This window comes from Symphalangus syndactylus, chromosome 7 (assembly GCF_028878055.3).
Source record: "Symphalangus syndactylus isolate Jambi chromosome 7, NHGRI_mSymSyn1-v2.1_pri, whole genome shotgun sequence".
In the NCBI taxonomy this organism is placed as follows: Eukaryota; Metazoa; Chordata; class Mammalia; order Primates; family Hylobatidae; genus Symphalangus; species Symphalangus syndactylus.
The window spans coordinates 72,463,427-72,484,750 of record NC_072429.2 but is presented as its reverse complement, the minus strand read 5'-3'; the positions used below and the strand labels follow the sequence as shown (position 1 = coordinate 72,484,750).

Here is a 21,324-nt window from a genome sequence, read left to right as displayed (position 1 = left end):
ATTGCTAATAATTTTTTAGGTGTGGTCATGATATTATGGTTCCTTTTTAAAGAGTCGTGGCTTATGCCTGTAATCTCAGCACTTTGGGAGGCCAAGGCAGGTGGATCATGAGGTCAGGAGTTCAAGACCAGCCTGGCCAACATGGTGAAACCCCATCTCTACTAAAAATACAAAAAATTAGCCAGGTGTGGTGATGGGCGCCAGTAATCTCAGCTACTCAGGAGGCTGAGGCATGAGAATTGCTTGAACCAGAGAGGTGGAGGTTGCAGTGAGCCGAGACCATGTCACTGCACTCCAGCCTGGGCAACAGAACAAGACTACGTCTCAAAAAAATAAAAATTAAAAAATAAAGAGTCCTTAACTTTCAGAGATATATGCTGGAATATTTACACATATTTGCATTTATGATATGTATAGATATTTATAGATATATATTTACATATATAGATACATATAAATATCTGTATAATACCTGGAACTTACTTCAAATTAATCCAGTAGGGTGACAGGGAAGATGGGGTTCAGGACACACTACCCCAAAATATGACACCTTGGCATTTGAGAAAACAACAGAAGCAGGAAGGCCTCTCTCACCTTTCCCTCAGCCTTCTCCCTTGAAGCAGGTCATAAATCCCTCATTTGAAAGGTATCCTTCCTATACCTGGGGTGAAAGGAACATCCTTACCTTGAAGATACAGGGACACAGAGAGGAACCTGAACAACAGGCCTTGCTAAGTTTCCCCCTAGCTTATTCCCGTTCAGTCACATCCTTCTGCCCTCCAGTCATATTTCTCCATGATGGTCCATGCTTCATCAAACCTAAGCATAGCAATACACAAGTGCACCTGTTTACTTGAATCTTCATTTCCTTAAGAAGTCTCCCCTTCATATAAAACTTATGTTAAATAAATGTGTATGCCTTTTGCTTATTGATCGTCTTTTGTTATAGGAGCCTCAGCTATGAACCTAGGATGGGTGAGAAAAAGAAATCTTTCCTCCCCTGCAGGGGTTTCGGTTTTTTTTTAAATAAAAATACAATAATAAAAACTAAAATAAAATCAGAAAAATGTTTAAATAACTTCAAAATTTTTCTTAAGTTTCTGTTACCTGCACACATTGCACTGGTAAGCAAGGGCTCCATGAGTTGAAGGCATTTGAAAGCCTTTACATGGACATGGTCACAATCACGAGGATGGCCAGTATTTACTGATAACCTATACAACCTAAGTCCAATCTAGGAACATGCTCAACCAGAAGAAAAATGGCGCAATTGCATGAAAACCAAAATCCAGAAAGAAGATAAAGACAGAGTCACTCACTGCGAGTTCCTTGCAACTCTGTTTTTCCCAGTTCTTTATGAGCTGCTGAAGACTGAGGGACCATGTTTTATTCATCTCTCTGTTCCCAGACCTTAGCACAAGCCTGGCACATAGCAGCATTGTGGACAACTGGATAAGGAGGAGCACAAAAAATAGGACTGTAGATTAAGGGAAATATTCTATAATTGAAAGCAGGGAGCAGGAAGCTGAAGCCAATCTGCTAGAATGGCCAGGGAAGAGTAAAGCTCTAAGATTGTGCTCAATCTCCCTGAAGCCAAAATGATAACCAACACAAGAAACACCAGCCGAGGGCTGGGCGCGGTGGCTCCTGCCTGTAATCCCAGCACTTTAGGATCACAAGGTCAGGAGTTCGAAACCAGCCTGGCCAGCATGGTGAAACCCCACCTCTACTAAAAATACAAAAATTAGCTGGGGATAGTGGTGCATACCTGTAGCCCCAGCTACTCAGGAGGCTGAGGCAAGAGAATCTCTTGTGAACCCAGGAGGCGGAGGTTGTAGTGAGCCGAGATCATGCCACTGCACTCCAGCCTGGGTGACAGAGCGAGACTCCGTCTAAAAAAAAAAAGAAAAGAAAAAAAAAGACACACCAGCTAAGGTGGGAAAATTGAGCCCAGGAGCTCGAGACCAGACTGGACAACATAGCAAGACCTCATCCCTACTAAAAATTTTAAAATTAGCTAGGCATGATGGCTCACACCTGTAGTCTCAGCATTTTGGGAGGCCAAGGCAGACGGATAGCTTGAGCCCAGGAGCTCAAGACCAGTTGGGCAACATAGGAAGACCTTCTCTCCAAAAAAAATTCTTTTTAATTAGCCAGGCACATTGGCATGCATCTGTAGTCCTAGCAACTTGAGAAGCTGAGTAGGAGGATCACTTGAGCAAGGGAGGTCAAGGCTGCAGCAAGCTATGATCACACCACTGCACTTAAGCCTGGGCAACATATCAAGACCCTGTCTCAAAAAAAAAAAAAAGGAAAGAAAGGGAGAGAGTGAAAGAAAGGGAGAAAGAGAGAAAGGAGGGAAGGAAGGAAGGTAGGTAGGAAGGATTGAAGGAAGGAAGGAAGGAGAGAGAAAGAGAAGAAAGAAAGAAAGAACGAACGAACGAAAGAAAGAAAAGAAAGGAAAGAAAGAAAGAAGAAAGAAGAAAGAAAGAAAAGAAGAAAGAAAGAAATGAAAGAAAGAAAGAAAGAAAGAAAGAAAGAAAGAAAGAAAGAAAGAAAGAAAGAAAGAAAGAGAAAGAAAGAAAGGACAAGACAGACCAAAAGACAAGAAAGGGCCTAGGAAATCATCAGTACTCAGGGATTGTGGTTTGTGGCTTTAAAGTGATTCAGTCTCTCTTCTGCACAAGAGTCAGCCATCGCCAGGCAGGTCTGGGAACTAAAGAGCCTTAAAGGAAATCAAGCTTTTATTCCCAGGAGTCAACAAAGAGCTGATGGTCCCTGGAGAAGGTGAAACCACATCAGCAAGGTGTGGCCTCTGCACCGCCTGCTGGGAAATTCCATCCTTTGCAATTCTACCCTGTTTACCTCTCTCATCAGGCCAGAAAAAGCACATAGGGAGCTTTTTGGAGAAAGGTTGGGAAGCAGGGACTCAGTAACAGTGTGGGAGGAATAAACATTCCTGTGACAAAGTGACAGTGGAGAAGGTAGAGTGTGTCATATGGACAGTGTTTCATATACACAGCTTGAAAACCTACACTTAACTTCAATTCCAAATTCTTCTACAATTTTTTGCCTCTCAGGGCATGCACTTGGCCATGTAATCGCTGTGCAGCTCAAAGCCTGATTCCTGGCACCTCCACACTCAGCCATAAAGCAAAACCATCTGAAAGCACTTTCAGTGTCAATTTACTACTGAGGCTTTTTTCCCAGGATTCCTCAACCATGGCCATGAGCAGCAGAAAGAACTTCCGATCAGGTACTCAGGCTTGGGAATATACCAAAGTCACTCAAGCTCAACCCAAAGGTCATTATGCTAGGATTTTCTTGCATTTTGATTCCAAGCCCCATTTACCACCCCAGGCAGACCCACGGTGGGCTCTGCTGCTTGGGAAGCCTCAGCTGCCTTCCAGGGGTCTTGTTTTCACATAAAGGGGTCCTGAACAACACTTCCAACGTCGTCTGCAATGGTACGCTTTCCCTTCAGCTCAGGTTCAATGCCACCACTCCTTCGCTCTTTTCATTGCAAATGACATTAGATGTGAACTCGAGGAAGAAACTTGCCCTCCCTTATTTTTCCCTTTTCTCTATCCTCATTGGAGTATCCCACAGCCTGGATGTAGAAAAGGATCAGTTCTTCCCCCTTCCCTGCACACATGTGCATGCACATACACACACACACACACACACAGACACACACACGTTTTTTAAGTCTCTGTCTTTAAGAATCCACAGCTAAGGCTGAGTGCAGTGGTTCACACCTGTAATCCCAGCACTTTTAGAAGCCGAGGCGGGTGGATCACTTGAGCCCAGGAGGTCAAAGCTGCAGTGAGCCAAGATTCCAGTCTGGGTGACATAGCAACACCCTGTTTCAAAAAAAAAAAAAGTCCACTCTCTTTCATAAAATCCACTATCTACCGTAAAAACTATCTCTTTTTTGTTTTTATTTTTTAAATTAAACACTTCACAAATTTGTGTGTCATCCTTGCACTGGGGCCATCCTAATCTTTTCTGTATTGGTCCAATTTTAATACACATGCTGCCAAAGTGAACACTACAGCTATCTATTGATAAAACTCCCCTGCAATCCTCTTCCAATGTTGTTAGACAGCTTTTAATGGAGACCAGTATACTCCCAACATACTGGCAGACGATAAATTACAAAGGGCGTTACCTGAAGATGGAGTATTAGTCAGGTTCTCCAGAGAAATAGACGTAGTAAGATACTTAGAGAGATATATAAAAAGAGATTTATTATGAAAGTTTGGTCCACGAGATTATGGAGGCTGAGAAGTCTCACAATCTGCATCTGCAAGCTGAAGGCCCAGGAAAGCTGATGGAGTAATTCCAGCCTGAGTGTGAGGGCATCAGAACCAGGAGTGCTGTTTTCCGGGGGCAGAAGATAGATGTCCCAGCTCAAGCAGAGAGCAAATTCAGCTTTCCTCCGCCTTTCTGTTCTAGCTGGGCCTTCAACAGATTGGATGATGCCCAGCCACTTTGGTGAGGGCTGATCTTTACTCAGTCTACTGATTCAAATGCTAATGTTTTTGAGAAACATCCTCACAGACACACCCAGAAATAATGCTTTACCAGCTATCTGAGCATCCCTTATCACAGTCAAGTTGACACATCAAATTAGCCACTACAAATGGGCAGATAAGTGAACAAAAAAAAGAGAGAGAGAGAGAAAGCCCTTAGGAAGAGGAAATTCTCAGAGCTTCTAATTAAAATGCAGAATAGCATTGTTCTCTAATTTTTAAAATTTTTTTCTTTTCTAATTTTTCTAGTTCCAAGAATTAGGCAGTAGTGTCATCAGCAGAAAGGGCCATCCCAGGCCTGTGAAGCTCTGTGGGTCTGCCCAGCAGCCATGGGAGGACCAGTGCAGCTTGCTTTTCCAGGAGAGACAGAATATGCTGCCCCAGGGGTGCTGCCAGATTCCCTGGCAGCCTGAGAAGTGGCCAGCTTTGAACGCCAGTGACCCAGTGCAAAAGCCTCAGACCCCAACACAACCTAACTTGGAATCCTAACCAACATTTGGATGAGTTCCCAAATATGAGTCTTAATATCCCAATCTGCATACTGTGAATCCTAGAAAATCTAAATAATAGCATGGGGTGGTGACTGTGAGAATTTAGACAATGTATGTAAAGCACCTGACACTGTGTCTGGATGCTCTCAAAAATGCTCTCAGTAGTTTGCTTTCTGTCCTGCCTTACAATCTTCCTGATCTTCCTGTATCTCCTTTCCCAGATATTCATTTGGCCACACTCCACAGGAAAATCCTCACACTCCACTGAAAGCTATCAGCTGACACTGAAGGATGCTTTATCTCCAGGGCAGATCTTCATAATACTCAAAATTAAGCTTACTCTGGATTTACTTGTTGAATTCTAACATATGAAAGACACCCAATAATAGATACCCACTATTTATTATGATAATTCTTTTTTTTTTTTTTAATTGAGACAGGGTCTTGCTGTCACTCGAGTTGGAGTGCAGTCGCACAATCCCTGCTCACCGCAGCCTCAAATTCCTCGGCTCAAGCAATCCCTCCATCTCAGCCTCCTAAGTAGCTGAGACTACAGGCATGCACCACCACACTCAGCTAATTTTTTTAATTTTTGTAGAGACAAGGTCTCGCTTTGTTTCCCAGGCTGGTCTTGAACTCCCGGCTTCAGGCAGTCCTCCTACCTCAGCCTCCCAAAGTGCTGTGATTACAGGCATAAGCCACCACACCTGGCCCATGTTACCTCTTTTACCAATGAGGTATTATCTTAAATGACCTTTGGTATTTTTTTAATGTTTTATTATGTTTTAATATCTTTTATATATTTAATTTTTACATATTTATATATCGAAATATTCATTATAATTTATATTTATTTCATGTATTTTTCTATATTTATCTTTTCATTATGTTTTGAATTTCCAAATGCACACATAAATAGAATACTAAAGAGAATCTCTTTGAGCCCATCTCTAGTTTTCACAGCTATCAACAATTTAGCATTCTTGTTTTATCTATCAGTCCTCCATTTTCATTGCTGTCGCGTTACTGGAGCAAATCCCTAGGCACCTTATTCTACCACCATATTCTTCAGGATACATCACTCACAAAGGATGGTTTCATGCGTGTCCGTGTGAAGAGACCACCAAACAGGCTTTGTGTGAGCAATAAAGCTTTTAATCACCTGGGTGCAGGGGGGCTGAGTCCGAAAAGAGTCAGCAAAGGGTGGTGGATTATCATTAGTTCTTATAGGTTTTGGGATAGGCGGTGGAGTTAGGAGCAATGTTTTGGGGAGCAGGGGGTGGATCTCTCAAAGTACATTCTCAAGGGTAGGGAGAATTACAAAGAACCTTCTTAAGGGTGGGGGAAATTACAAAGTACCTTCTTCAGGGTGGGGGAGATTACAAAGTACATTGATCAGTTAGGGTGGGGCAGAAACAAATCACAATGGTGGAATGTCATCAGTTAAGGCTATTTTTACTTCTTCTGTGGATCTTCAGTTACTTCAGGCCATCTGGATGTATATATGCAAGTCATAGGGGATGCGATGGCTTGGCTTGGGCTCAGGGGCCTGACACACGGTATCTTACATAACCATGATTCCATCATCACACCTGTAGTATAAATAAGGCTATCTGGTCTTCATTCCTGGTTCCTGGCACAAAACTCCTAAAACCCTTGGAATTTCCTGAGTGACAGGAGTGTCTTTTATTATTCATAAAGTGCCTCTTTAGATCACACCTGAGTTTATGCTAATGAAGTATCTGGAAAGGGGCGGACTCAGAGTAAGTGCTATAAAAACTCTTGAACAATGAGATTTGATGAGCTTCCAGGTTGGTGAATAAATCAAGGTGCTGGGAGGGTGGCGTGCCCAGAGAGAGAAGAGAAGAGCCACAAACCACTCTCTGGCCCCATATGTTTCCCTATGCATCTCTTCTCTCTAGATTTTCTAGAGGTGTGTCCTTTATAATAAACCACTAAACGTAAGTAAAGTGTTTCCCTCAATTCTATGAGTCATTGTAGCAAATTATCAAACTCATTATGGGAACCCCCAATTTAAAGCTGGTCATTCAGAACTGCAAGAGCCCCAGACATGCGATTAACATCTGAAGTAGGGGCAGTCTTGAGGAACCGAGCCCTTTAACTTACGGGATCTGATGCAAACTTCAGGTAGATAGTCTCAGAATTAGATTAAGTTGTAGCACACCCAGCTGGGATCCAGAGATTTGGAGAATTGCTTGGTGTGGGGGGAAAAAACCCACACATCTAGTGTCAGAAGTGTTATGTGAATAAAAACAGCATGTTTTCTCAACCCCCAAGAAAAAATTAACACTAATCCCCTACTATCATTGGATACCCAGTCTATACCTATATTCCCACAATTATCTCAAAAGTATCTTGGGGCAGGCGCGGTGACTCATGCCTGTAACCCCAGCACTTTGAGAGGCCAAGGCAGGTGGATCACCTGAGATCAAGGGTTCGAGACCAGCCTGGCCAACGTGGTGAAACCCAGTCTCTACTAAAAATACAAAATATTAGGTGAGTGTGATGGTGCAAGCCTATAATCCCAGCTACTCGGGAGGCTGAGGCAGGAAAATCACTTGAACCCGGGAGGTGGAGGTTGCAGTGAGCCAAGATTGCACCATTGCACTTCAGCCTGGGTAACAGGAGTGAAACTTCATCTCAAAAAAAAAAAATAATAATGTATCTTGGTTGTTTGTTGGAATCAGGAATCCTTGGCATTTGATGGATGTCCCTTAAGCCTTTCTTAATCTATAATGGTTCCTGGGGTAGACATGGAAGGGCATCACCGAGATACCCTTCAAGAAGAACCTGAATCCCAACAGCGAGGTGTGGGGTCAGCAGACAGCCTCCAGCTCTCAGCTCCTTCAAGGTCAGCATCAGCTGCTGAGAGCTGAGGTCACACCCTTCTCCAAGCGACCCACATTCAGCGACTGAGAAAAGAGGGGTAAAAAGGTCCAGCTATTGGCCTGACACAGAACAACTCTGATAAACAATATTTGCTCACAGAGCCACTCTGGGTTTGCCAAGGTTTTGCCAGGCCTGCGTTGCAACAGGTCTTTTCCGTCTAGCACCTTCCCTTTATAGACACTGCTCCTTACCACCATCCTGCACCCAAACTGTGTGTCAGCATCTGCTTCCAGAGAATCCAATTTGCAACAGTTCTCATCTCTTTCTTTTCATACCCTTTACTTGTTGAAGAAACTAGGACTGACTTTATATTTAAAACATGATTTTCAGCATTCCCACAATCATTTCTCAAGAATGAAAATTATAAGCCAAACATTCTCATTTTCACTAATAGGAATTTCTAATTATTTAATCAAAAGAAATTAAAGATAAATACAATATATTTTTAAAGTCTCACTTTATCTTCTAAAATAGATAAACTATATCGATACATTTCCATTAAGTTGCTGGTGTCACCAAAACAAACCACAATAAGCCAGGCACAGTGGTTCATGCCTATAATTCCAACACTTTGGGAGGCCAAGGCGGGAGGATCGCTTGAAGCCAGGAGTTTGAGAATAGCCTGGACAATATAGCAAGACCTTGTCTCTACAAAAAAAAATTTAAAAAACTAGCTGTAGTAGGGCATGCCTGTAGTCCTAACTACTCAGGAAGCTGAGGCAGGAAGATCGCTTCAGCCCAGAAGTTCGAGGCTGCAGTGAGCTGTGATTGTGCCACTGCACTCCAGCCTGGGCATTAGAGCAAGACTCTGTCTCAGAAAATAAAAAATACAAATAATTTTTTAAAGCCAGAGTAGAAGTCTAGATTCTCTATATAATAATAAAGGAGTCAATTCAGCCAGAGGATATAAGAATTGTAAGTATATATGCACTCAACACTGAAGCATCTACATGTATAAGCTATTATTAGAGCTAAAGGGAGAGATAGACCCCAATATAATAATAGCTGTAGACTTCAACACCCCTCTTTCAGCATCAGACAGATCTTCCAGACAGAAAATCAACACAGAAACATTAGACTTAATCTATGCTATAGAATAAATGGAACTAGTAGGTATTTACAGAACATTTCATCCAACAGCTCCAAAATACACTTTTTTTTTCCTCAGCATATGGATCATTCTCAAGGATAGATCATGTGTTAGGTCACAAAACAAGTCTTAAAACATTCAGAAAAATTGAAATAATATCAAGTGTCTTCTCTGGCTACAATTAAATAAAACTAGAAATCAATAACAAGAGCAATTTGGGAAACTATACAAACACGTGGAAATTAGAAAATACGCTCCTGAATGGCTAGTGGGTCAATGAAGAAATTAAGGAAACTGAAAATTTTCTTGAAACAAATGATAATAGAAATACAACATACCAAAACCTATGGGATACAGAGAAGGCAGTACTGAGGGAAGTTTATAGTTATAAGCATCCACATCAAAAAAGAAGAAAAACATCATGTAATTAACTTAACAATACATCTTAAGCAAGTAGAAAAGCAAGAGCAAACCAGACTCAAAATTAGTAGAAGAAAAGAAATAATAAACATCAGAGCATAAATAAATAAAATTGAAATGAATATATAAAACATCAACAAAATTAAAAGCTGGTTTTTTGAAAAGATAAACAAAATTTTTAAAAAGAAAGAAAAAGAATCAAAAGAAAAATAATACTCATGACACATAAAATAATTGAAAATTCAAATTTCAGTGTTAAAAAAGTCTAGATTTCTCTTTTTAAAACTATGGTCATGCTGCACACAGTGGCTCACGCCTGCAATCCCAACACTTTGGGAGGCGGAGGCAGGTGGATTACTTGAGGTCAGGAGTTTGAGACCAGCCTGGCCAACATGATGAAACCCTGTCTCTACTAAAACTACAAAAACATTAGCTGAACATGGTGGCGGGAGACTGTAATCCCAGCTATTCAGGAAGCTGAGGCAGGAGAATCACTTGAACCTGGGAAGCAGAGGTTGCAGTGAGCAGAGATTGTGCCATTGCACTGCAGCCTGGGCAACAGAGCAAGACTCTGTCTCAAAAAAAAAAAAAAAACAAAAACAAAAAAATAAAACTATGGTCATATTTAAGTTAACAACAAATTCATCAGGTCAGGCGCAGTGACTCACACCTGTAATCCCAGCACTTTGAGAGGCTGAGGCGGGCGGACCACTTGAGCTCAGAGGTTCAAGACCAGCCTGGCCAACATGGCAAAACCCCATCTCTACTAAAAATACAAATATTAGCCAGGCATGGTGGCATCCTGCCTCAGCCAGGGAGGAGGCTGAGGCAGGAGAATTGCTTGAACACAGGAGGCAGAGGTTGCAGTGAGCCAAGATTGCGCCACTGCACTCCAGCCTGGGCGACAGAGCAAGACTCCGTCTCAAAATAAATAAATTCATCAATCTCTTTTTTTACCCTAATCAATCAAGGGCCAACTTGAGCAGCCACAGGTTGTGGGAAACTGCGTGGATTAGAACTGTAAACCTACCCTTGAGTATCTGATTATAGAAATGAAAAAATTTGCAGTCCCATCTCCATCCCTGCCTGCTACATGACTGAGCTCTGGCATTTCAGTTTACTCACCTGTGCGTTAGAAATGCTTACACTTCTAACTTCACAGGCTATTGTGTGGACTGAATGAGATCATCTGTGAGAAAGCACCTTTCACGCTGTTGGATGCCTATGGCTGTAAATTCTTTCCTTCCCTCACATACACCTGTTGATCTACTGACTCACCTGGTGGCAGGAAGCCACAGCAGAACCTGCAACTGCTCTGCCTTCCCCTTCCCTCCTTCAGCTTCTTCTCCTGAGCCAGGTGTATGTGTTTAGGTTCTCGATAAAGGACCCAGGCTTCTACAGACAGAATGGCCGCACTATCAAGGTCAGAGGCAACAAGACATGACACGGATTTCAGTCTGTTTGTGTGGGCTTAGCTCATGCTTGCAGAGTCCTACCTGCCCTCAGTCTCCTCTAATTTCCATCTGTCTTTTATGCCTGACTACCTGCATCATGGACTTCAAGCTCCAGTCTCACACAGACACAGGGATAACAGCCTTACAGAGACCACTTAACCCACTTCTTGAGTTGCAAAAACCCAAATCCTTATATGTGTATATATATATATCTGCCAGCAGTTCTGCTCCCCTGGTTGGACCCTGACTGAGGCACCCACATGCTCACCTCTGAACTCGTGCAGGCTCCCGGCCTTTCTCAGAACAGTTGTGCCGAGTGTGGCTCCTCCCCTCCCAGCTTTTTCCAGGACCTCCCTATATTTTCAGGCTTTTCCTCTTTTATTCCAACTTTGTCAAAGGCCATAAAACTGCTTATATGTTTCATAGGTTAAGAGAAAAACCTCATCAGGTAGATTGGCACTATTTCAGGAAGTAATTTTTCAGTGTATTATCAAAATATTTTCCAAAATGAGCATATCTGCCTCCTTAGCCTACTCCACTTCTAAGATTTATTTGAAAGAAAGAAATCCTGAAGGTACACAAAACATTATCAGGTCAGCTTTACTTATAATAGCAAAATACTGGGAAAAAATTAAATGTCCAACAATAGAGGACTAATAATTATATTTTAACCATATGTTAGATTATAATGCATCAGTTAGAAGTGGCAAAAGAACAAATAAATTGCAAAGAGCAAGCTTTTCACAGAACAGAAAACAGATATGGCCCATAAAATATGGAAAATTTTTAATTTCATTAGGACTTACAGAAATGCAAACAGGCTTGCAAGATAAACAATTTTATACCCATTAGTTTGGTAAAATTTAAAATTTGTGGACATTTAGCCACAAAATGTCCACTTCACAGCTTTAATTCAAAATAAATTTTAATAAATTTAAAGTTTATATTCATTTCTATATCTATTAAAAATGATATAGATCAATGGATGGTAGAGTAAAAACTGGTACAACCACTTTGGAAAATTATTTAGTGTTATCTTGCAAAGTTGAACATCCACATATACTCCAGCTCAGTAATCCCATTCCTAACTATTTATCTCCAAAAATGTTTGTGCTTAGCATTGTACCTGGCATACAGGAGACATATACAAGACCATTAGCAATGTTTGCAATAGCAAAAAACTAGAAACAACTCAAATAAACATCAACAGGTAAATGCATAAATAAATAAATTGTGGTATATCCACACAATGCAGCATGATATTGCAGAGAAAATGAACCACCACTACACACAATGTGAATCAATATTAGTAACATAATGTTGAAGAAGGAAAGGCAAGAAACAGATAACTACATATCGTTTACATAATTCTCAAAACAAGCAAAGGTGAGCAATATAGTTCTTAGACAAATATTAGTGCCAAAACCATATTTTTGCTTAAAAAGCAATAGGATGGCAAGCCTCTAGGTAGGCCTCGAGGTGAGAGGCAGGGGACTGGGATAGGGAAAATATACACTGGTAGATAGAAAATTTTGGAAATATTCTAGTCTTGGGTGGAGAAGTGGTTCACAGTATTTGTGATATTACTATATTTAATAACTAATATTGATGTTACATGTAATCTCATGTATATTATCAATTTTTTTATTACAAAAGGCATTCTGGAGTCAGATGGGTTCAACTTTGAGGGTGGCCAGAGGAGAACTGGTTGCAGTACCCTACATTAAAGAGCTAACTCTGCTGGCAATATAAAAGACTGAAAGAAGAAGAACTATTTGGAACTATTTTCTGATTCTACAAAAAAACATTTTTCTGTTTCTTCTAACCCTGTTTCTTCATATTTCAAAAGTTTTGCTTCTAAAAAAAAAAAAAAGTCCTTGTAAGACAATTGATCCTGCTTAAGATACTTCCTGCCACGTCTCCTATGAGGAATGCTTCTGAGCAACTGAATAGCATCATAGTATGGTGCTAATAAGCCCATGTTCTGGAGTCCAACTGCCTGGCTCTGACACCTGCTCTATGCTTGCCAGCTGTGTGACCAAGGAAAGTTACTAGTCTCTCAGTCTCATTTTTCTCATCTTTAAAATGCGGATGAGAATAAGAGCCCTAGCAAATTTCATTAGTGTGAGAATTAAACGCTTTAATTGTGTAGTAAAATGCTTGACACTGGATACTCAGTAAGGACATTTTCATTTCTAGCAATATAGTGCACAAGGTACCCAGAACATTTCTGCTTAAAAAAACAAAATCATGCCATATAAAACGTTTTTAATTTTTTAAAAAATGTATCCATAAAACGTCAAGAAAATAAAAACCCCTTGTATCCTGATTTTGATCTCTAGTGCCATTCCCTATGGAAATAAAAATAATAATTTTTTTTAAAAAAAAAAAAAAAGCAAGGCTCCTTGGAGAACTGATTACAGAGGTAGGACGATAAGGACACGAGGTGAACCTGGGGTATTTCTGTAACACTCAAAAACAAGGAAATTTCCAAAGATGAATGGACTCATAACAAAGGGATACAGGAGTCAGTTGAAGGGGAACTTACTGACATAATTGTAATAACATAAGCATCAAAAAGAATAATGATCATAGTTAAATGGCATACACTAGATATATAAAAACCCAAAAGTCTACAATACTGAAAAAAGATAAAGCTGGAGTGGGGGAGACTCATTTGTCACCATCTAAAGAAGCCATTAAACCACATTCTTGTTTTGAAAATTGGCAAAGGGAAAGATTTAAGCATTCATCTTATCTTTCTAATATGAAATATATTCAGGAGAGCCAGCCAGCCCTACTTTCCAGAAGAATGCCAACTAAGAAGTGTAGAAGAATAACTGAATTAATTAAAACTCATTATTTCACAGCTCCTAATTGAAATTACTGATTCATTTTCTAACAAATAAATGGGCCGGGCACAGTGGCTTATGCCTATAATCCCAGCACTTTGGGAGGCCAAGGCAGGAGGATCACCTGAGGTCAGGAGTTCAAGACCAGCCTGGCCAACATGGTGAAACCCAGTCTCTACAAAAATACAAACATTACCTGAGCATGATGTTGGGTTCCTGTAATCCCAACTACTCAGGAGGCTGAGAGGGGAGAATCGCTTGAACCCGGGAGGCAGAGTTTGCAGTGAGCCAAGATGGCACCATTGCACTCCAGCCTGGAGAACTGAGCAAGACTCTGTCTCAAAAAACAAACAAATAAAAATAAATAAATAAATAAATTGATTGGTTGCTGATTAATGAAGTTTAAAAGTGTTAGGTGGATGGTAGATGGGGAACTGAACATGCAAATGTTGCTATGGAAACACCACAGATTTCTTCCTGGTCACGTGTGTGAATATCACTGCCCATCACAGGAACGAGACTTCCTTTCCCTGGTCTCCTGAGGATATGTGCATGAAGGGCACACTTTCGACCTATGCTAGCCACAAAATGTCCACTTCACAACTTTGATTCAAAACAAATCCCAGACCCAAACCTAAACGGATAAAACTGCTAGAAGAAAACACTGGAGAACATCTTCATGACCTTGGGAAAGGCAAAAGACACAAACTATTTTTTAAAAATAGATTAAACTTCAGGAAAATCTAAAACTTATGGTTTTCAGGGGACATTGTTTAAAAAAGAGATAAATCACAGAGAGAAAACATTCACAATATATTTATCTGACAAAGACTTGTATCCATAATATCTAAAGAATTATTAAAACTCTGGCCAGGCACAGTGGCTCACACCTGTAATCCCGGCACTTTGGGAGGCCAAGGCAGGCAGATCACTTGAGGTCAGGAGTTTGAGACCAACGTACTGAAACCCTGTCTCTACTAAAAATGCAAAAATTAGCCAGGCATGGTGGCGTGTGCCTGTAATCCCAGCTACTTGGGAGGCTGAGGCACGAGAATTGCTGGAACCCGGGAGGCGGAGGATGCATGAGCTGAGATTGTGCCACTGCACTCCAGCCTGGGTGACAGAGTGAGACTGTCTCAAAAAGAATTATTAAAACTCAGTAATAAGAAAAAAAAAAACAATTTTTTAAAGGCAAAAGATTCTAACAGATCCTTCATAAGAGAAGATATTGCATATGAATGACCAATAAGGATATGAATAAATTCTCAACATCATTGCAAATTAAAACAACAATGCCATCCACTGCATACCTCCTAATGACCAAAATCAAACCCTGACAATATCAAGTATTAGAGAGAATGTACAGTAACCATACACTGCTGGTGAGAATGTAAAGTACAACTAATTTGGAAATCATTTTGAAAATTTACCAGAGTTAAATATATGTTAACCATATGACCCAGTAGCTCTACTTCTAGGTATTTACTCAGAAATTATCTGTTCACACAAAGATATGTACATGAGTATTCATAGCAGCTTTATTCATAAGAGCTAAAACCAAAGACTACCCAAATGTCTGTCAAAAGGTAAATGAATTGTGTATCTTTATAACAGATAACAATACTCAACAATAAAAAGAAACAAACTCCCAATACGTGCAACATGAATGAATCTCAAAGGATTATGCTGAGTGAAAGAGTGCATTCTATATGACTCCATTTATATGAAATCTAGCAAAGGAAAATAAATCTAATATACAGAAACAGAAGACAGACTGCTGGATTCTTGGACCCAGATTGGCAGATGCTCACTGGAAAGAGAACAAGAAAACCTTTGGGAGATGAAGGAAATGTTCTATGTATATATATATATATACATATATATATATATATCTATACATATATATATACATACATATATATGTATAGATATATATATATATATATATATTTTTTTTTTTTTTTGAGACAGAGTTTCACTCTTCTCACGCAGGCTGGAGTGCAATGGCACGATCTTGGCTCACTGCAACCTCTACCTCCTGGGTTCAAGCAATTCTCCTGCCTCAGCCTCCCTAGTAGCTGAGATAACAGGCATGTGCCACCATGCCTGGCTAATTTTTGTATTTTTAGTAGAGTCGTGGTTTTACCACATTGACCAGGCTGTTCTCAAACTCCTGACCTCAGGTGATCAGCCTGCCTCAGCTTCCCAAAGTGCTGGATTATAGGGGTAAGTCACTGCGCCCAGTCTGGAAATGTTTTATATCTTGATTGTGATGTTGGTTGCAAAGATTTTTTTTTTTTCAAAATTCAGCATTAACCTCAGAATACACCTCAATGCCTCCATCTCCTTCACCATTGCCATATCCAAATGGTTGTCAACTTCTGACAATTCTGCTACTGAGTATCAGTTAAATTTGGGTGGTCCTCTCTAGTCCCACTTCTGCTTTTGTGAAAGTTGTCAGGATCAAAATGGAGTCACTGTGTCAAACTCTAACAACAACAACAAAAAACACATGGAAGGCGGAGTGGCTCACGTCTGTAATCCCAGCAATTTCCAATGCAAGAGGATCACTTGAAGCCTCGAGACCAGCATGGGCAACATAGTGAGACCCCATCTTTACAAAAAATTAAAAATTACACATGGTGGTGCACACCTGCAGTCCCAGTAACTTGGGAGGCTGAGATGGAAGGATCACTTGAGCCCAGGAGGTTGAGGTTACAGTGAGGTGTAATTGCACCACTGCACTCCAGCCTGAGTGACAGAGCAAGATTCTGTCTCAAAAAATAAATAAATACATACATACATACATATACACATACAGTAAATAAAGCCGGGAGGTTAAGAAGGGAGGGCTGTCATGCACATATACCTATGATAAGACCTATTACAAAGACTCTCTGAAGGGCTTTATGCACACATGCCTATAACCAAATTTTGCCAAGGACTTTCCAAACTGCAGCTTGCTACATGAGTCACAAGGATGGCTAGCCGGATGCACAAGAACACTTGCCTGACACACTGTCTCCACTAATGAACTAGTGTCAACTCCTATGATGAGCCCCTGTAGCCATTGTTCTTTTTGGTTCAAAACAAATTACCTGTACTTCTCTCTTTTGCCTTAAAAGCTTACCCCTGCCTGAACCTCTTTAGATAGATATGTGGTCCCCAAAGCCCACACATTCTGCATTTGCAAATCCCCTGCGCACAACCAAATAAATCTTTGGATAAATATTTGGATATAACTTTGGAGAATCTCCCTCTGTTTAGATTGACACCTTCATCCTCACTTAACTAGATTGTAGCTGCTGGTCCACCTGCCTCCAGTCTCTTGCCTTGGGTCCATCCTGCCTCCAGGGAAATCTTTAAAAACACAAATCTGCTCCTATTTCTTCCCTGCTACAGTCTGTCAATGTCTTATCAAAGCTGACAGGTTAAAGCACAAATCCTCAATATAAGTCTTTAAAAGCCTGGACTCTACCTATTTTTTCAGCTTTATTTTATACTTCTTTTCTCCACACCCATCCCCCACAAAATACGTATGCATACCTGCTTCCCTCACACCCACGTTATCCTACCACCGTACTGAATTCCTTGATAATCCCCAAAGACACCTTTCTCCGTCATGTCTCCACATCTTTGCACATGTGAGTCCTCTGCTTGGGGTGCCAGCTATGATTTGAGTATTTGTGTCCCTCCAAAATTCATGTTGAAACTTAAACTTCAGTGCAAAACTATTAAGATGTGGGGCCTTCAGGAGGTGAGTAGGTCATGAGGACTCCATCCTTATGAATGTGATTAGTGTACTTATAAAAAGACTAGAGGGATTCTGCTGGTCTCTTCTACCACTACCCCTTCTGTCATATGAGGACACAGCAAGAGGTGCCATCTATGAAGCCGAAAGTGAGCCCTCACCAGAAACTGAATCTGCTGGTGCACTGGTCTTGGACTTCCCAGCCTCCAGAACTATGAGAAATAAATGTCTATTATTTATAAATTATCCGGTCTAAGGTATTTTGTTATAGCAACCCAGACTAAGATGGTACCCTTCCCTCACATACAAGGTTGCCAGATTTAGCAAATAAAGACATAGAATGTCCAGATAGGTTTGAATTGTCCTGCATGTCCAAAGTATGCCATGTATAACATGTCAACAATTTCACCTTTGTACTCACCAATATAATTCAGGGGCTTGCATTCAACTCCAAGAGCATTCCTCCATTCCCAGAGTATGGCAGAATGTTCCCTCTTAATTTAAATGCCTCAGAAATGTGTTTCTGTCTCAGTTGTGAAGATTGTCTTAATAGCTACTGTAATTCAATGCTAACTGGGTTAAGTGATTTATATACACTCTGTCTTTATCATCTCAGTTGTCCTAATGGATAAGTAACATTAGTAATTTTCATTTACAGATGAGGAAACCAAGGCGTGGAGAAGTTACAGAGCCGGGTCAAGTTTATATAATAAGTGGGGGAGCACGAGAATTTGAACTCAAATAACCTCACTACAAAGCCCACAGGATAAGTCTTTGTACTTCAGCAACTACTCATGTTTGCATAATACTTTACAACTTGTGAAACTCTTGTTTCTTTTCCTCATGTGATGTCTTAGAATAAGGTATAAGAATAATACAACCAAAATTCATGTACACACCTACAAGAAATACAATGCTGTATGAAGCCTGTTGATGAAAAAAACTAAACTCTATAAAATATTTAAAGAGGTTTATTCTGAGTCAATATGAGTGACTGCGACCTGGGAAACAGTCTCAAAAGGTCCTGAGAATGTGTGCCTGCAGTAATCAGGTTATAGCTTGGTTTTATACATTTTCAGGAGACAGAATTTACAGGCAAAGATATAAATCATTACATGTAAGGTATACATTGGTTTGGCCCAGAAAGGTGAGACATCTAGAAGTGGGATCTTACAGGTCATGGGTGGATTTGGAGATTTTCTGATGAGCAACTGATTAAGAGTTAAGCTTTGTCTAAAGAGTTGAAGTCATGGCTGGGCATCACGGTTGGAAATTCAGTTTTTCAGGTTTCGCTTGGACCACAAGAGGTCCATTCAGTCAGTTGGGGGCTTAGAATTTTGCTTTTGGTTTACACCCCCAGTAACATTTTCTTCACCAAACCTCTATCCCTAATGAGTTCTTATCCTTCACACTAATGTACAGCTTATGTAGAGTGTACAATGTACAATATTACTTCATATTTTAAACATATTAGTGTTATTACACTATGTGTATTCTTCTGTGATTTACATTTTTCTCACTTTTTGCATTTTTGGGACTTAGCCATGTTGATACATTATATCAGTCCATTTTGTATTGCTATAAAGGAATATCAGAGGCTGGGTAATTTATAGAGAAAAGAGGTTTATTGGGCTCCCAGTTCTGCAGACTGTATAGGAAGCCTGGCACCACCACCTGCTTCTGGTGAAGGCTTCAGGGAGCTTCCAATACTGGTAGAAGGAGAAGGGGAGCTCACGTGTGACATGGCCAGAGAGGGAGCAAAAGTGGGGAGGGGGTGCCATGCATTTTTAAAATACCAGCTCTCTGAATCTTAAAGTCACCTGGTGAAAAAATAAACAATTTTTTAAAATAAACAATCAGCTCTCTTGTGATCTAATGGAGTGAGTACTTTCTTAAGGATGAGGATGACACCAAGCCATTTATGAGGAATCTGCCTCCCATGACTCAAACACCTCCCACTAGGCCCTACCTCCAACACTGGGGATTACATTTTAACATGAGATTTGGAGGTGACAAATATCCAATCTATATTACATATATAGGTTTATTTATGCATTTTCACTGCTGTATAATTTTTCATTGAATGACTGTATCATAATGTAGTCATTCATTCTCTTGTTAATGGACATTGTCATCATTATCAGCTTTTTGTTTCTTGTTTTGATTTTTGTTTTATATTGGTTTTTTGGTTGTTTGGTTTTTGTTTGTTTCTTTGCCTTTTTTTGACTAGAAACAAAGGCTACTATAAATTATTTTAATGGCTTCTTATGCAGCTGTGCAAGAATCTCTCTTAGTAAATACTTATTTTCCCTAAGCTGCAATATATGGATTATTATGTTAGCAGTACCAACCAACAGAATATGGCAGGGGAAAAAAAGTCACAAGGATATTGGCTGGGCGCAGTGGCTCACGCTTGCAATCCCAGCACTTTGGGAGGCCGAGGCAGGCGGATCATGAGGTCAGGAGATCGAGACCACGGTGAAACCCCGTCTCTACTAAAAATACAAAAAAATTAGCTGGGCGTAGTGGCAGGCGCCTGTGGTCCCAGCTACTCGGAGAGGCTGAGGCAGGAGAATGGCGTGAACCCGGGAGGCGGAGCTTGCAGTGAGCCGAGATCGCGCCACTGCACTCCAGCCTGGGCGATAGAGCAAGACTCCGTCTAAAAAAAAAAAAAAAGTCACAAGGATTGGAGAGGATGAAATTAAACTGCCAATATTAACAGTCAATCTAGTTGACTGTATAAACAATCCAAAATTTGACAAGACAAAAATTTAATAAGAGCACAGCAAAAGTGGCTGGTCATAAACTTAATGTTCAAGTATTTGTTACATTCTTACACTATAGCAAAACAGGTGGGAAAATATAAATTTTAAGAATAATTAGGAACAAATTTTACAAAAGATATACAAGATCTTTATGAAGAAAATCATAAAAATTTATAAAGTGCATCATAGATCTAAATAGATATATTGTAATCATGTATAGAAAAACTTAATATTGTAAAGGTATTAGTTTCCTTCTAGGTGAACAGATGTAAATTTATTGCAATTCCAATCACAATCTCAGCAGGACTGCCAAAGGCTTGGAGAAAATATTTGTTATTCAAATATCCAACAAAAATGATTGTCCAGAATATATAAAAAATACCACAGGACAAATTTTTTTAAAACATAAGGGGATCATCAATATATAGGTGGTGGTTTTTAAAATGTCAACAAATTCTGTCTATATTCTCTTCAAAAAGCAGAGCTAATTCTCCTCTCCTTGAGTATGATCTGGATTTAGTAACAATTTGAACAAGTAGAATAAGATGGAAATAAGATAATATGTGTGACTTCTAATAAGTCATATAAGGAATCATGGCTTCCTCCTTGCACACTCTTGAATTACTTACACTGGAGTAAGCTAACCACTATGTCATGAGGACACTCAAGCAGCCCTATGGGTTGGTCCATGTGACTTCAGCCAATAGCCATATGAGTCAGCCATCTTGGAAGCAGATTCAATGCCCCAGTCAAGGCTTCAGATGACCCAGCTGACATCTTGACTTTAATTTTATGAGAGATCTTGATACAGAATGACATAGCTGAGACACTCCAAGATTTCTGATACTCAGAAGTTATGAGTTAAATTTTTGCTGCATTGAGCTGCTAAGCTTAGTGGTAATGTGTTATGCTGTTATAGATAACTAATGCAGGAAGTTGTACATTAATAGCATAGTGACTAAGGGCACAAGATCCGAGCCAGACTGTCCAAATTCAAATTCTGGCTTCAACACTGACTAACCATATGACTATGGCCAGTGACTAGTCATGTGACTA

The 21,324-nt window shown here is 40.1% G+C and overlaps 1 protein-coding gene and 1 non-coding gene across 2 annotated transcripts in view; both read right to left on the bottom strand.

Moving 5' to 3' along the window:
- The window catches only part of LY96 (lymphocyte antigen 96), a 121,102-nt gene that overhangs the window by 16,371 nt on the left and 83,407 nt on the right, over window positions 1–21,324 (bottom strand). The window lies entirely within an intron of this gene.
- On the bottom strand, window positions 3,946–4,052 carry LOC129487031 (U6 spliceosomal RNA). The gene has a single exon (XR_008659169.1). It is a non-coding gene; the product is annotated as a U6 spliceosomal RNA (small nuclear RNA).